General features: G+C 37.0%; 1 protein-coding gene across 1 annotated transcript in view; it reads right to left on the reverse strand.

Annotated features, from left to right (window-relative positions):
* The window catches only part of zdhhc5a (zinc finger DHHC-type palmitoyltransferase 5a), a 46,222-nt gene extending 38,079 nt beyond the window's left edge, over positions 1-8,143 (reverse strand). Inside the window, exon 1 of the mRNA XM_016233121.1 lies at positions 7,794-8,143. The gene's annotated coding sequence lies outside the window, so the exon portion shown is untranslated. The remainder of the gene's footprint in view (positions 1-7,793) is intronic.
* Between the last annotated feature and the right edge of the window lie 6,489 nt (positions 8,144-14,632).

Genomic DNA, 14,632 nt, shown 5'->3' on the forward strand with positions numbered 1-14,632 from the left:
TACAAATTAAGCTTTTAATGTGATTTAAACTTTAAAAGTACATTAAAATAGAAACAACACAAAGTTCTTCAACATGGAAAGCAATAGAAATGTAGTAACTAAGTCATTTCCCCAGATAATTCTTTCATATCGGGCTCTGCGCTTTGCAGGGCTGCGGGACACAGGGCAGATAGACTATTCATTCCTACAACTTGTTAATTCGTTCCTACGACTTATTAATTTGTGGCCACGGTCCATGTTTCATTAATTTTGTTCCTTAAATAACCCATGATTTAACTAAAATGAGGGAACAAATTAATAAACTAATTCTTAATTCATGGCCATGAAATCTTTAATTTCCCTTAGATGCGAAAACAGTGATAAAAAGTGAATGACAAAAAAATAAACCTGCGAAATCAGAGGGTTAGACGGTGAGGATTTAGGAAAAGAAACAATGCCTAAATATTATTGAATTTGTGGAAATTCGTGACCAACCGGCAAACCAGAACAAAGTGAATGGGCTCAAACGGCATCCAAAAGCATGGTCGTGATGTAACATTTTCCACCTAACCAATTATTCCTGTAATAAACAAAGCTTTTATACCACACTTGTCATAATCAGAGCTTATAATTTGTAAATAAATAATTGCTGGATTCAAAACAGCAATTAAAAGGCACTGTGACCGACACTGACAATACGTTTTCCCGGAGCATTCAATGATGTTACTAAACGGAGATGCCACAACTAGAGCATTGTTCACAAGTTTCTGCATGGACCTAACTAGCCTAGGGCACATGTTTTCAAGCCCTGGGACAAAATGGGATGCTTTAAGAAAAATGTATAGCCTATGTAACCAATAGGCCTAAATAAAAATAACAATTTGTTTTCATAAAAAAAACTTTTTTTTAAAAAGCGAATTATATCTGGCTTAAATAATTAAGCTAACAGATTTAAAACAGAAGTGTGGCGCAGCGCTCCATAAACAAGTTTTTTATGTTTCAGCTGTTCGATCGCGCCAGCACCTCGCGCGCACACACCCCACATATTCTAGCAATTCAAACATACATCACAGTCAAGCGGTTCACTGACTGCGCAGCACAGCCACACGCGCCACAGTTACGTTTGGGATCATTTTATTTTAAACATTGCAATTGTGTTTTAAAATACAATAACGAGCACCACGAAACCATTTAAAGAGGCGCGTTCAGCGGTCTCCGTGACGGGATAGGAAACGGTCAACAAAGTAAAATGATCTCAAACGTACGGTGCACTCTCTTCATTTTATCAAATGATCATAATCTCATCTATTGGGTTTACAATCCTGCTACTAGCATTTTATTCAGACTAAAACCCCTTTAATAATTTTTTTTTTTTTTGAGTAACTTTCGCACATCCTGTCATGCCGGGCTGCATAGACGCATTTTGCAGCATTAAGGTTAACGATTAATCGATTAATTTATCGTTCATTTAAACGATGATCGATCATGGAAATGATCGAAAATTGACATCCCTAGTTTGCGCACACTTAAGTGGTGAATAAAGCTAATTCTGATTCTAATAAGAATCAGAATCAACAACAACTTCTGAAAGTGAACGGTAGTGTTTTACTCGAGCATTACATAAAAAATGTCATTTTAACATTAGTGTAATCATTTTAACATGCGTTTAGGAATGGAATAATAAAAAATAAAAATAAAACACTGCGTAGTATTTACTCTTTGAATTCAATATGCACTGATTCTTATTTAAGCTACAAAAGTCATCTAGGTAAGAGCAGTGAGTGATTTTCTCTTTGTCTTTTGTTCATGGCCCCAAATATTGCAAGCTGTAGCGAGATGCATATTGCGATATGTACATTTGTGATATTTCGGTAATTTCGGTATATTGCACAGCCCTAACTCTGATCCTAGATCAGGATCCACTGGTGCAGTGCATTCAGCATCCAGTGCATCCAGCGAGAAACTTTGTTAAAGGCTGTATCAACCGCTGGATCAGGGTCCAGTCAATGTGGTTGAGTCAGCAACAGACAGGAAATAGTCTGGCTGACATTTTGACCAGTATTTAGGAAAGGCTTGGTATGGGTTCAGTGTGTATGTTAAGTGAAAGAGAAAGAGTCTACAAGAGAACAGAATGCCAGAGATTAATCATTAAGAGAGGTCTGTCTTTCTCTATTCTCTTGCTTTTACTTTCATTATGGTCACTGTGTTATAATCATAAGTGCGCCTATATTGTAGTTACATTTCCATAACCAGAAAAATATTTGCAAAGCCGCATTGCCTACACTGGTCTATATGGAAATAAGAATAATAATTTTAAAAAATCAATATATAAACTACTTGACTATTAGAGAATGTTTAAATGATATGTATTATTACCAACTAGTCAGCTGACTTCCACAACTGTCCACTAATCATGCTTAAAGGGGTCATGAACTGCCTTTTTCTATTATTTTGTACTGTTGTCTGAGGTCCCCTTATAATATTATCAAGATTTTAACATCAAAACATCATCATTTAGAAGTAAAGCCTGAGACATACCAAGCCAACGTCAGGCCGTCGGTGAGAGTCTGTTGGGCTAGTTTAGTTTGGGATGTTCCACATGTCGCCTCTCGTCGGGCTCACGTTGGCGACAGGGACCGTCGGGGATGTCGACAAGAGTGAGAACTCTGATTAGATGTTCAGTTTAGCGAACGAGTCAGTACCTGAGAAATAAAGTGAATGTGATGAAAACTAATAAGTAAATGAAGGCTGCACAGACAGAAGGCTGTTCTAATATTACGTGATCTTTCCAAAGCATTCCCAATAAGTCAGTATTTTCATAAAAATGTGAGCTGATTAAAATGAATAAAGTTATCAACATAACTGATATTTAAAATGGTAAGCAAGCACTGCTTTGTTTACGTTTTGTATATCTGCGTACATCCTTGTTTTGGTTTCTCCTTTTAAATAACGAATATTTACCATTCATAGATGCTAATATAGACCGTGTGCCTTGTTTGTAAATGAACAAAGGACCAAGTTCATTAAAGAAAGATCATTCAAGCTTTCCTAAAATTGATCAGAATGAAGGCAATGCAAAGACGTTTTTTTCCACAACTTAGCATTGCACAGCGTCTTGTTGTATTCGGAGCGAACTTTATCGTTTAGTTTGTGAAGACCTGCGTTCGCCTCTTGTTACACTATGTGCGTGAATCAGTGGGCGGAGCTAAACAGGCAGTGATGTAGAAGCAGGTGTTGATCTTCTGCTGAGGCCGGGTTTAACCACACTATTACATCATAAAGTAGAACATTCCACAACCTGTTGTTTCGGCAGACTGGCTTCATTAGAAGATGTTTTTAGACTAACGAGAAAAGTTTTGAGTTCTGAAACATACAGGATGTTTTTATAGTACAATGGCCTTTTATATGCCAAAATATGAAGGGAATTTTGGTTTCTCAGTTCATGACCTCTTTAATATACCAATAACATGTACGGTCATGTAAAGACCTTAAGCACTTTTTTCCCCCCAGAAAGATCATACACTGTTTAAACACAAGATTGGTACATGTAGATTTTTGCTCAAATTCAGTCTCCCTCATTTTTGCTCTGCATGTAAAAACCTTTATAGGCATCGTGTCCCAACCAGACATGATACGATTCCAGTAACAATAAATTTGTCCACACAGGAAGCAACAAGGCTACAAATCAATCACAACTAATCAAAAGGGCAGGCTCTTTCTCTGCAGGTGCACTGCTGTCTCACACTGGTAACAAACCAGATGCATTCAAAATATAATAATTAAAAATTAAACAATCTTAAAATTATTCTAAACACATGACTGATGCAATCTTTGTCATGAAATACACTATATAATTAGATATAGGCCTACTTAGATTCAGGGGCCAATACCTATACAACCAATTACATTTTTATTAAAGGACATATTAATCAAAATGTAATATGAACATTTAATTGAACTCTGATCCTGGGACATCCACAACAAATACACGTCCCTTTTTAAAATAAAATAAAAATAAATAAATTAGATAAATAACGCATGAGACCATCAATCGTCTCATTACAGCTCATCATTGGCTTTTGCAATAAGTTAAAGGGAATAGTTCATCCTAAAAATTTAAAATAATTTGGCACCCTCCAATTGATTCAATCCGGTTTGAGTTTCTTTCTTCTATTGAGTACAAACGAAGGTATTGTCAAGAATGTGGGTAACCAATCAATTGACGGTAGCCATTGACTTCAATAGATTGTTTTCCATAATATGGAAGTTAAAACTATTTGGTTACCAGCATTCCTCAGAATAAATGCTTTCTGTTCAACAGAAGAAATAAACTCTTGATGACAATTTTAATTTTTGGGTGAACTAAACCTTTAAGTAAAGAAAACAGTCAACAAAGTCTGTCAGACTTCTGTGCTCTATAAAATATAATAAAATACATTTTTTAAATAAAGTTGGTAAACTCATCAAATATTACAAAGTAATTTGAAAACCTTGTGTGAGACGTCATTTCACAAACAGCGTGAGCGACTCACCACGCGCTCTCTCTCTCTCTCAAAATACGCAAATGGCTTCAAATCACCACACATCGCGTATGTCTATAAGCGATCTGCACGCTGCACAGTTGATACAGCAATTGTCACTTGCACAATCGAGGCAGTGTCGCATCGTCACTAAAGTTTATACAAGTAAAGTTTTTGCATTACTTTTTTTATTCTTGCCAGTGTTCAACCAATCAGCGCTCTCCAGTAGACCGTGTGCTCATGCACACTTGCAGCGCACACACATAATGCCAGGTTCACATTACTCTGTTTGCAGTGCGTGGTATGTGGTGCGTATTTTTTCCGCGCTCATGTTAACGGATTAAAGCATTCACACTGCACACGGCAGTGCGTTCAGGAGCGGTGCGTCTGCAGCAGTGCAGATATCGTTCCCGCACCGAGTCTATTTTTGCTGTGATACACGCGCTGAATTAAAGTGACAGCACATTGTTTGCAGTACATATGAAAACGAAAATGTAGCAATTGCACCATAAATTCATATAATTAAAGTATACCGTCTTTCACAGTCAACACATATGGCTTGTTGGCTAGTTTTAAAGGAAAAGAGCACTTTTAGCTAAACAAGGCAATAATAAATGCACTCCTGGAGGTAGAAAAACAAAGTCTTTTATGAACCGCAGGATTGCTTGTAATAAAGATTTCAATGCAAAAGGAAAGGCAGTAGAGCTGACTATTTCTGTCAATGGTAAGTTTGTGATAACGTAAGAAAAGTAGTTTAAATGTTTTGCCACTTGCTTGAGCAACTTAATATATAAATCTAGAATTAAATGCAAAAGTAAAAAGCATTGAATAATGTGTTGTTTATATGTTTAAACATGTCTGTGAAAGATTGTATTACTGTACTGTGTAAAAAAAGAATTGCAATGCTGAAAAAGCATTTTCAGTGACAATGTTTGGATTTGAAATCAAAATAAATGGAATGATTATAATGTTGTAATAAATGTTGTGTTTGTGGTAAACAGCCACGGATCAGTAGCAGACTCCTGTGTGAAAGCTGCTTCCCCTCTCACAAGAGTCACCTAAGATGGGAATTTCACCCATTTTCAAAAATGAAATTCAGGCCCTGAATAAATGTCTAAAAATCCTGATTGAAGTATCACTATAAATAGATATAAATTATAAAAAGAAGGCTTTAAAAAGATCGGTATCGGCAGATACTGCTTTCGGTGATCTGCCTCAAAAATCCTGATCGGAGCACCCCTACTTATTAATATAACAAACACAGTTGTGTTTTTTCTGAACTGTCTTTTTTTTTTTTTAAGAATGTGCTGATTTTAGCAAATGTATGAATTAAAAAATGAGAAAAAAATTCTCAGAAATCAGTCTCCTGACACCGTTTTTACACTTGTAGGTCAGTTCTTTGGTCTGGACCAAAAAAGAAAAAGATGCAGTTAGTCCTGGTTCACTTCACACTGTCATTTTTAACTATACAAAACAAAAGGTATAAGGATACAATCACAACCTGATCGGACAGCTTTTATGACATATTTTGCGAACGTACCCAACAACCAAAACAATGCTGTGTGTTGGGCTAAATGTGCTTGTGTGTAGACATGGTGGTATTTTATCAGTTCACAAAACTCTTATAAAAAAAAATCTTATATAATGTGTAAAGGAGTCAAAACAGTGGCATGAATTCCATACGAAGATCTGCTATAAGGACACAACAGTTATGGCACCTGTACCAAACTGTAATAGGCAACATAGTTCTTATGAAAAGAAGAATCAGGTCTGCTTGAGAATTTTAGGGTCAAGTGACATCACGTACTGTTTTAGTTTAATTTAGATGTCTTCAGTAAGTGTTGCATTCATATATCAGCCGAACTGCACCAGAGTTTGTTTGGAAGCAGACCAATAGGTGGATATCTGTCCGCTTGTTGGGTGCACACCAAGGGTTAGATGGCAGTTAGATGGCAGTTTCACTTACTCAAAGAACCGCACTAACAGAGCAATTAAACCAGAGTTTGTTTAATCAAACCAAACTTGCCAAGTGTGAACACGCCTTAAAAATCAGGTTGCATTTGGAATTGTTGTCTGACACATTTCGAAACAACACAAAATCATGCTTGTGTTGCTATTGGACTATGCAATCCTGTATGTTTCAGGTCACACACACAGAGTGCGTAATGATTCCTCCACTTCATTACATCCTTTTCATGCGAGTTCTCTCTCTCTCAACTCCTCCTCCGTCCCCTCACAACAAAATGACTGAAACCTAAAGCCATGTGGCATTACACTCCCTGCCAACTGAGGCAACCTGCATTTCCCACAATCCACTAAATGCCTGCCAATTTTACATGGTGACAGTGAAGCAAAGCATCTCTTTGATTCTATGAGAGAGAGATCTGTTACATACCCCTTTGAACGTTTTTCATTTTCCAGACACGCCCCTTTAAAAAAAAAAAAGAGGGGAAAAAAAAGACAAACACCAGATCTAACCTGGTACAGCTAGTTATGCGACCTACACTTACCTACACTAAAAAAATTACAATGGACCACAGCCAGAAACCGTTTGATTTCCACCAGCACGTTTTCATTCATACGTGAGTCACTGATTGTAAGTAACCTAGTTAGTGCCCTGTTATGATTTCATTTTAAAACAATGACTGCTATTTTTACTCATTGTTAACTGGAGTAATAATAGGGCATTAATTAGCAGGTGATCTGATTAAAATGAATGACTCGCACATGATTAAAACACAAAACGAAATGGCTAAAAAGAAATCAAAAAGCAGTGCGGCGTTGTCTTACTTTGAGGCGGTGTGTATCTTTTGGGTGTGTTTCGCTGCAGCTGCACTGTTGTCATCGGTTTTAGGCCCTGACATGAATTTGCGCGACGCCGATACTGAACGCGCGGTGAAAGGCGGTGGCGTCGCGCGAAGCATACCGGGCCTCGATCGATTACCTCAGTGAAACTGCAACAAAAACGGTATTTAATCCGCATATTTCAGGCTTTGCCTGAAAACGCAACGAGTAACGTTACATGTCAATGTAAAGTCTATCTGTGGTCACCCCCTTAAAACACGACTTATTCTGCTACACGAGGAATGACAGCAACGACAGGCCTAGAATAAATGACTCACATGTTAAAAAAGAAATCAATAAGTTATTAGATACTGATGCGCTGGATTGACATATAATCATAAGTAGTAGTAGCAGCACAGCTGGGCAGGACTATTAGCATGACAGCTAGCATTATATCGCCCCTTTTTCAAAACAGCGTTTACGTAAAATAAAATACCACTGGCGACCTACCTGTCAGATCATTGGCGTCGCTGCTTTAGAGGATTGGTGTGTGTGACATTGGTTATCCTCTTTAATAGATTAGATGATGGTTTTAATCTCCGTTTCAATCTTTGGGGTGGTGGGGTCTTGCCGACGGCTCACTTAGCCTGCGTCCAAACTATGAACCTTTCGTATTTTTACACACTCGAGCTTATACAATGTCGTTCAAGTTTTGGGTCCTCTCGATACTCGTTTAAATCTATATTCTGTCGCGTACGACCTGCTAAACCTCGCGTAGCTTGAAGCTAGCGACAGGTTTACCGTATTTTCACGCAGCTCAGCACAGCGGCACGAGCTCCGGTCCACATCCACGAGCCTCCCAGAACAGTCTGACGTCTCCGCCCTCCTGTGGGCTCATTGGCTGAGAGCTGCTGTCAATCCATCCCGAGCAGCCAATGAAAAGACGCAAAAGAACGTTTGACGGGAGGGACTTGTCAAATTCATTCCATTCTCAGGTGTTGATGAAAGAGCGTAAAGAACGGATACCCTGAACGCAACACTGGTGTACAGGACCTGTGAGAACGAGCAGTGTTATGACTAACAAATTGTTCATATGTTTGTTTAAAGCTATTTTTTTCAGCCTGTAATGAACTGACAGACATAAACAGCTTAATAAAGGATAAAAAGTGACACAGTGACATATTAAATACGTGTGTCTGAGAGGAAGGCAGACAGACAAGACGCTTGTGTTGCTCTGAGGATTAAACGGACAGCAGGAGTTTTACAGATAAGCGTCTATCCCCCCACCCACCCAAATATCCGCACAAATCTGACCAACATCTGTCACACCACCTCTTTTAGACCAAATAACACAAATCTACTGCTCTGTGTACAACACACATAAAATACAAGCACCCTGACAGATGCCAGGGCTAAACCAGACTATAATTTCCTGTGAAATATACAGGAAAACATCAATACTCTGAAATGCCTAGATATGAGTCCAAATGACAAAGAGTGTAAAAATAGAGCAGGCAACTAGAATACAGTAGTTGTGTCTGGCAGTGGCATATCATATCCTACATGATGTGTGAGCTTTTTCCAAACAAGTTCATCATAACAGACTGTTAATCCAAGATCAGTAGATGCTCAAACAGACCCTGAATGTGGGGATAATTCAATTTTATTCTGTGGTCCTTGCGCTGGAACAATAGGGAACCTCTCAGCATCAGAAATGTTGACACATTCTGGATGTTCAGCTACAAAGAAAGGCTTACTCTTTAAAACTTTAAAACTAAAATAGTATTTTCTTGTTAAAACATACTCCAGTAATTTTACAGATAAGCGTCTATCCCCCCCACCCACCCAAATATCCGCACAAATCTGACCAACATCTGTCACACCACCTCTTTTAGACCAAATAACACAAATCTACTGCTCTGTGTACAACACACATAAAATACAAGCACCCTGACAGATGCCAGGGCTAAACCAGACTATAATTTCCTGTGAAATATACAGGAAAACATCAATACTCTGAAATGCCTAGATATGAGTCCAAATGACAAAGAGTGTAAAAATAGAGCAGGCAACTAGAATACAGTAGTTGTGTCTGGCAGTGGCATATCATATCCTACATGATGTGTGAGCTTTTTCCAAACAAGTTCATCATAACAGACTGTTAATCCAAGATCAGTAGATGCTCAAACAGACCCTGAATGTGGGGATAATTCAATTTTATTCTGTGGTCCTTGCGCTGGAACAATAGGGAACCTCTCAGCATCAGAAATGTTGACACATTCTGGATGTTCAGCTACAAAGAAAGGCTTACTCTTTAAAACTTTAAAACTAAAATAGTATTTTCTTGTTAAAACATACTCCAGTAATCTTTATTTACAACTTCAAAAAAAATTTACATTTAGGCCCAATAAGTTTAAAAGTTTACATAACTTTAACTAAAGATCCCATATAGTTTTAGTTTTAGGTTCTATAAAATGAGTTTCCTTATTTACTTCTCTGCTCTCATGATGTGTTTGTGCATTTTTACTGTCTCCATACAATATAATTGTCATATGATGGCTTACATTTTTGAAGAATGTTTGATATTTGAAAAACAAAACTCCAAAAACCACAAAATCATAAAAGTCATATGACTTATGGCACCCATACTGCAAGTCTTCTGAAGTTTCATGTTCATTGTGTTGTGTTGGGAGTAACGCATTACAAAAGTAATGACATTACAGTAATGCATTACTTTTTGCTGTAATGCAGTAATAACTCATTACTAATAAAATTGAGGTACTATCATACAAAAAACAAATAGGTTAAAGTAGACTGTGGCACTTTGACAAATAATCTAATAGTGTAGCATTATACCCGATACAATCTCAGTAACGCAACAACTTTTTAAAGAATTTTACAACACCGCAAGACATTCCAGCAGCACCAGAGAAAAGAATTCTGCAGGTAAAATAGTATGTGTATTTCCTGATGCTGGAATACGTGTGCCACCGAGTCGAAGACAGTGTTGCCAGCTTAGCAATTTTGTTGCAAGATTTAGCAACCTTTTAGGCTGATGATACGGGCCAACTTTTTGAGCAACTTTTTTTGAGCAATGTTGCTTGGGCACTTTCACATTGAGAATGGATAACAAATATCTATCTGGATACTTTAGATCGGTCATGGCCCTGTTGTCTCATCTGGTTGCCCGTTGGCGGTAACATTGCTCAAAGTTGCCCCGTGTATCATCAGTTTTAGACTACCCTAGCAACTTTCTTTTCAAAAAGCACCAAGCAAAAAATGTAGCTATTTTTAAAATGTATTTGTCAACTTTTAGTAACTTTTGAAAAGTGACTCAAATGATAAAAAAGGCATGCATTTTACCTCTTAAACCACATCTATCTATCTATCTATCTATCTATCAAAATGATAATGGCAGCGTTTAAAAACGTGTAATTTAAAATACGTTAAATACTGGTGAAAAATTTATACACAAAATTCCTTCATATTAACACAGTACACTGTGCCCTGTTTTTATATACTTTCCTTAGAGTGTAGCATTCAACATAAATGTGTAGTTTTACTAGTAAAATGTAATTGTTCAAAAATGTGTAACTTTTCAATAATTCAATATTATAATTACAAATAAAAATATGCAATAAAATATACTATATCTACTTGAACCCTGAGAAGTGAAGAGACTTGTGGCTGAGTGAGTATGTTTTGGAAGATATGCAGCCTGTAAACAGTAGAATCGCTGGCTTTTATAGGAAGCTTTCCAGCAAAATCCCCGTCAGCACCAGCGATGGCAAGGTAAGCTAACGTATGATTCATATAATGTAATGCACCCCGAGCCGGTTGAAAATCGATTAAAATTTTTTTTTTGACGATTCATGTTGGTTATGAATACGAATGTATCTCTGAAGGAAACTGACTGTCTTTAGAAAAGTTTAGATTTTCTTTTCATCTTGCCTCTGTAATGCATAATGCATATTAAAAGGGGTCATATGATGTTGCTAAAAAGAACATTATTTTGTGTATTTGGTGTAATGAAATGTGTTTATGTGGTTTAAGGTTTAAAAACCACATTATTTTCCACATATTGTACATTATTGTTTCTCCTCTATGCCCCGCCTTTCTGAAACACGTTGATTTTTATCCACCTTTTTCTTCAACGCGGAAGTAAGCCTATGGGTGAGACTTCCGGTTCATTAGCCGCTATAGGTAAATAACGAGGAGAACAACAACATGTAGTAGCCGGTAAAACTGTTTGCACTACAAACCAGTGTGTTCATAATTAAGATAATACACTAAAATAATATAAGACGCACCAACTTTCAATATCAAGCAGCAAAACGAACTGTTTTGTTCAGCTAAAAATAGCTGGACGCAGATGAGACCGGAAGCCAGACCCATAGAATTTACAAATGGCCGCGCCCATTTAAACAACATGAAAAGGTGGATAAAGCTCATCGGTCTGAAAAGCGAGGTGTGCTCTGATTGGCCAGCTATCCAGTGCGTTGTGATTGGCCGAATACCTCAAGCGTGTGACGGAAATGTTACGCCCCTACCATACTGTGATGATTCAAAAACATGAAAACCCATTATAAACTAGGCATTTGTTGCTTCCAGTGGGGACATCATTACGGATTATAATGACATATACTGTCTTTTTACGCATTGCGTTGCATCGCGCCGTGTAAACATAAAACCATGTCTGCATTTGTGATTGGAGAAATGACAAACAACAAGCGCTACTCTACACTGCTCAAAACTCACATTTGAATCATCAGTGGCAAATTCTTTAAATATAAAAAACTTACTTACAGTCTGTCACAGCCGGCATTGTAGTCTACTCTCCCTGGAAACAGTCCTCCATAAAATGTGCTGCACACATCTGAATATTTGGGTTGAACTGTTCTGGAACAGTGTTGTAAATACAACTTAACCACTGATTTCTAGTCGTGTCCTCTTTTGGAAGACCAAGCAAAGTAGTTTTCGCTTTTGCAACAAAACACAAATTCAGCTGTGTCCGAAATCGCTCACTCATTATATATTTTTACCTATATATAGTGCATGGCAGTTGAGTGCACTATATCAGAAAGGAATGAACAAAATAAGTGAACGGATTCAGACGGTGACATATACACTGCGCATGAGACTTGGAGCAGTTGCAAAAACATCGTCACATATGTACTTTTATATTACATGATGTAACTTATTTTAGAAAATAATATTAATAGCAATAACGCTCAAAATGACTTTATATTGTAATTATACATACCTTCGCGTCAGCTTTGTGGTTTCATCGATGGTATATTATTAATTAGTTTTGTAATGCTTTTATGTTCATAATCATTAAATACTATTAAAATACTGAGAACAAAAATAAACACACATTAACACATGTTCATAATTTTATGTATTTATTATTTTTAGTATCTTGACACTCACGAGCAGCGTTTTGAGCTCAGATAAGATAATGGTCGTAGAGCCCCCTCAGGCGACCGTTCATTTGACATCAGAATGAATATGCTACCTACAAGTGATTAACAAACATTTTTAAATTATACACCAAATTATCATCATTTTTGTAAGTTAACAACGATGCCACCTCAGTAAATTAGTAAATTTATGCCTACATAACATATTTTAATATAAATAATGTATGAAATAAACGTTAAAGCAGAAATAATAAAGATGTAAACGGCATCTCTCATTCAAACTCGCTCGCTCCCACTCTCTCTTCCAGCTCGCCGGTTCTCCTCATTGGATTGTGGGAAATAGTACTTCAGCGAGTGTACATGGGTTGTACACTTGAAATCAGAATGCATTGTGGGTAAAAAGTAGTGGACGAATGTAGGGAATAAAGTCATTCGTTCAGAATTCGGACAGCACTACAAAATGGCTGACACCCGATGTAGTGCACTATATAGTGGATAGGGAGTGGTTTCGGACACAGCTACAGGTTCTTTACAACATGGCGGCAACAACAATAAAGTTATGCCTTCTTTCTTTGCGTGAACATTTGGGCGGTGTTATGCAAATCTTCCCACATCTTGACGTAGGCATGTGGGGGTGTGTTTGAACGAGGTGTTTTAGGAGGGCTTGGACCAGTCTTAATTTTTATAAAGAATATCTCTTTGGGTTTGAGACTTTAGTCTTTGCAACTTTAGGGATCTTATCTATTCACAAACAGCTTGTAACACTCCAAAGAGAAAGGAAAACTTGAAATCGCATCATATGACCCCTTTAAAGTAGTAGCACTGCTTTGTTTACTGGGGTAACCCAGGAAAGGCTGTATTTCTGCTGTTCATAAGCGCCACCTGCTGGCAGAGAGTGAATTTGTGTTCTCATTCAGCCCGTCTGATGTTTTTGTTTTGTTCAGGTATGTTTTATGTAGCGTAGTTTTACAAAACTAAGGTCAGACCATTCCGTCTTTGCTTCAAATGTCTAAATTATACAATTTAATTTAAATATATACAGCATCTTTGTTTGAATCATGATTAAAATTGAGTGGTTGCCTCCAATCAATCCATGCCAGATTTGTGTTATGAACTGGAATTAAAAGAAAATATAAGAAAAAGTGGTTGTGCGTCTTATCATGCCATTAGGCTATAGGTTGCATTATAGTGTATATTGTGTGGTACCTCTACCATAATTGACCAGATTTTAATAGTTTGTCTACTTTCGTGATTCTAACAGTGAATGTTACTCATTGTATTGTTACATTACATTATGTTGTTGTAGGCTTGGGGGGCTACACAGGTATTATACCACATCACCCTTCACTGGATGTATAATAATGAGCTGCAATAAACTGCATATTTGCATTTCAGAATGCTTAGTCATTATTTCTGTGGTTATTTTGGTGAAAGTAATGCAAAAGTAGTGTAACATTACAATTCAGAGAGTAATACTGTAAAGTAACTAATTACTTTCAAATTACAGTAACTTGTAATATGTAATGTATTACATTTTATAAGTAACTTTCCCAACACTGTTCTTTGGTGCGGTAAATGCAGAATGTAGAATAAAATGTGAGAATTGTCGAGCAGATGGGAATCATTTTCAGTTCAGTCTGTTCTAACAAAGCTATTGTTTGGTAACAGACTTTAAATATATTTTACTAATCATATGGAGCACTTTTATGTGTACAAAATATCATACTTGGTTGGCATACAACTGGATTGCTATTTCACCGCATGAGAGTGAGTACATCATAGCATTTTTGCTTTATCCTTTACATTTATGTTAGTGTATTTATCCAAAGCCTGAAGGTATAGGATAATGTTTGTACTGTATTTATACAAAAATATTCACATCTAGTCAGTCACACCTAAACAGCAGAATATTCTAAAATTTAAGTG

The sequence above is a fragment of the Sinocyclocheilus grahami genome, unplaced genomic scaffold (genome assembly GCF_001515645.1).
Source record: "Sinocyclocheilus grahami isolate Dianchi unplaced genomic scaffold, SAMN03320097.WGS_v1.1 scaffold17.1, whole genome shotgun sequence".
Taxonomy (NCBI): Eukaryota; Metazoa; Chordata; class Actinopteri; order Cypriniformes; family Cyprinidae; genus Sinocyclocheilus; species Sinocyclocheilus grahami.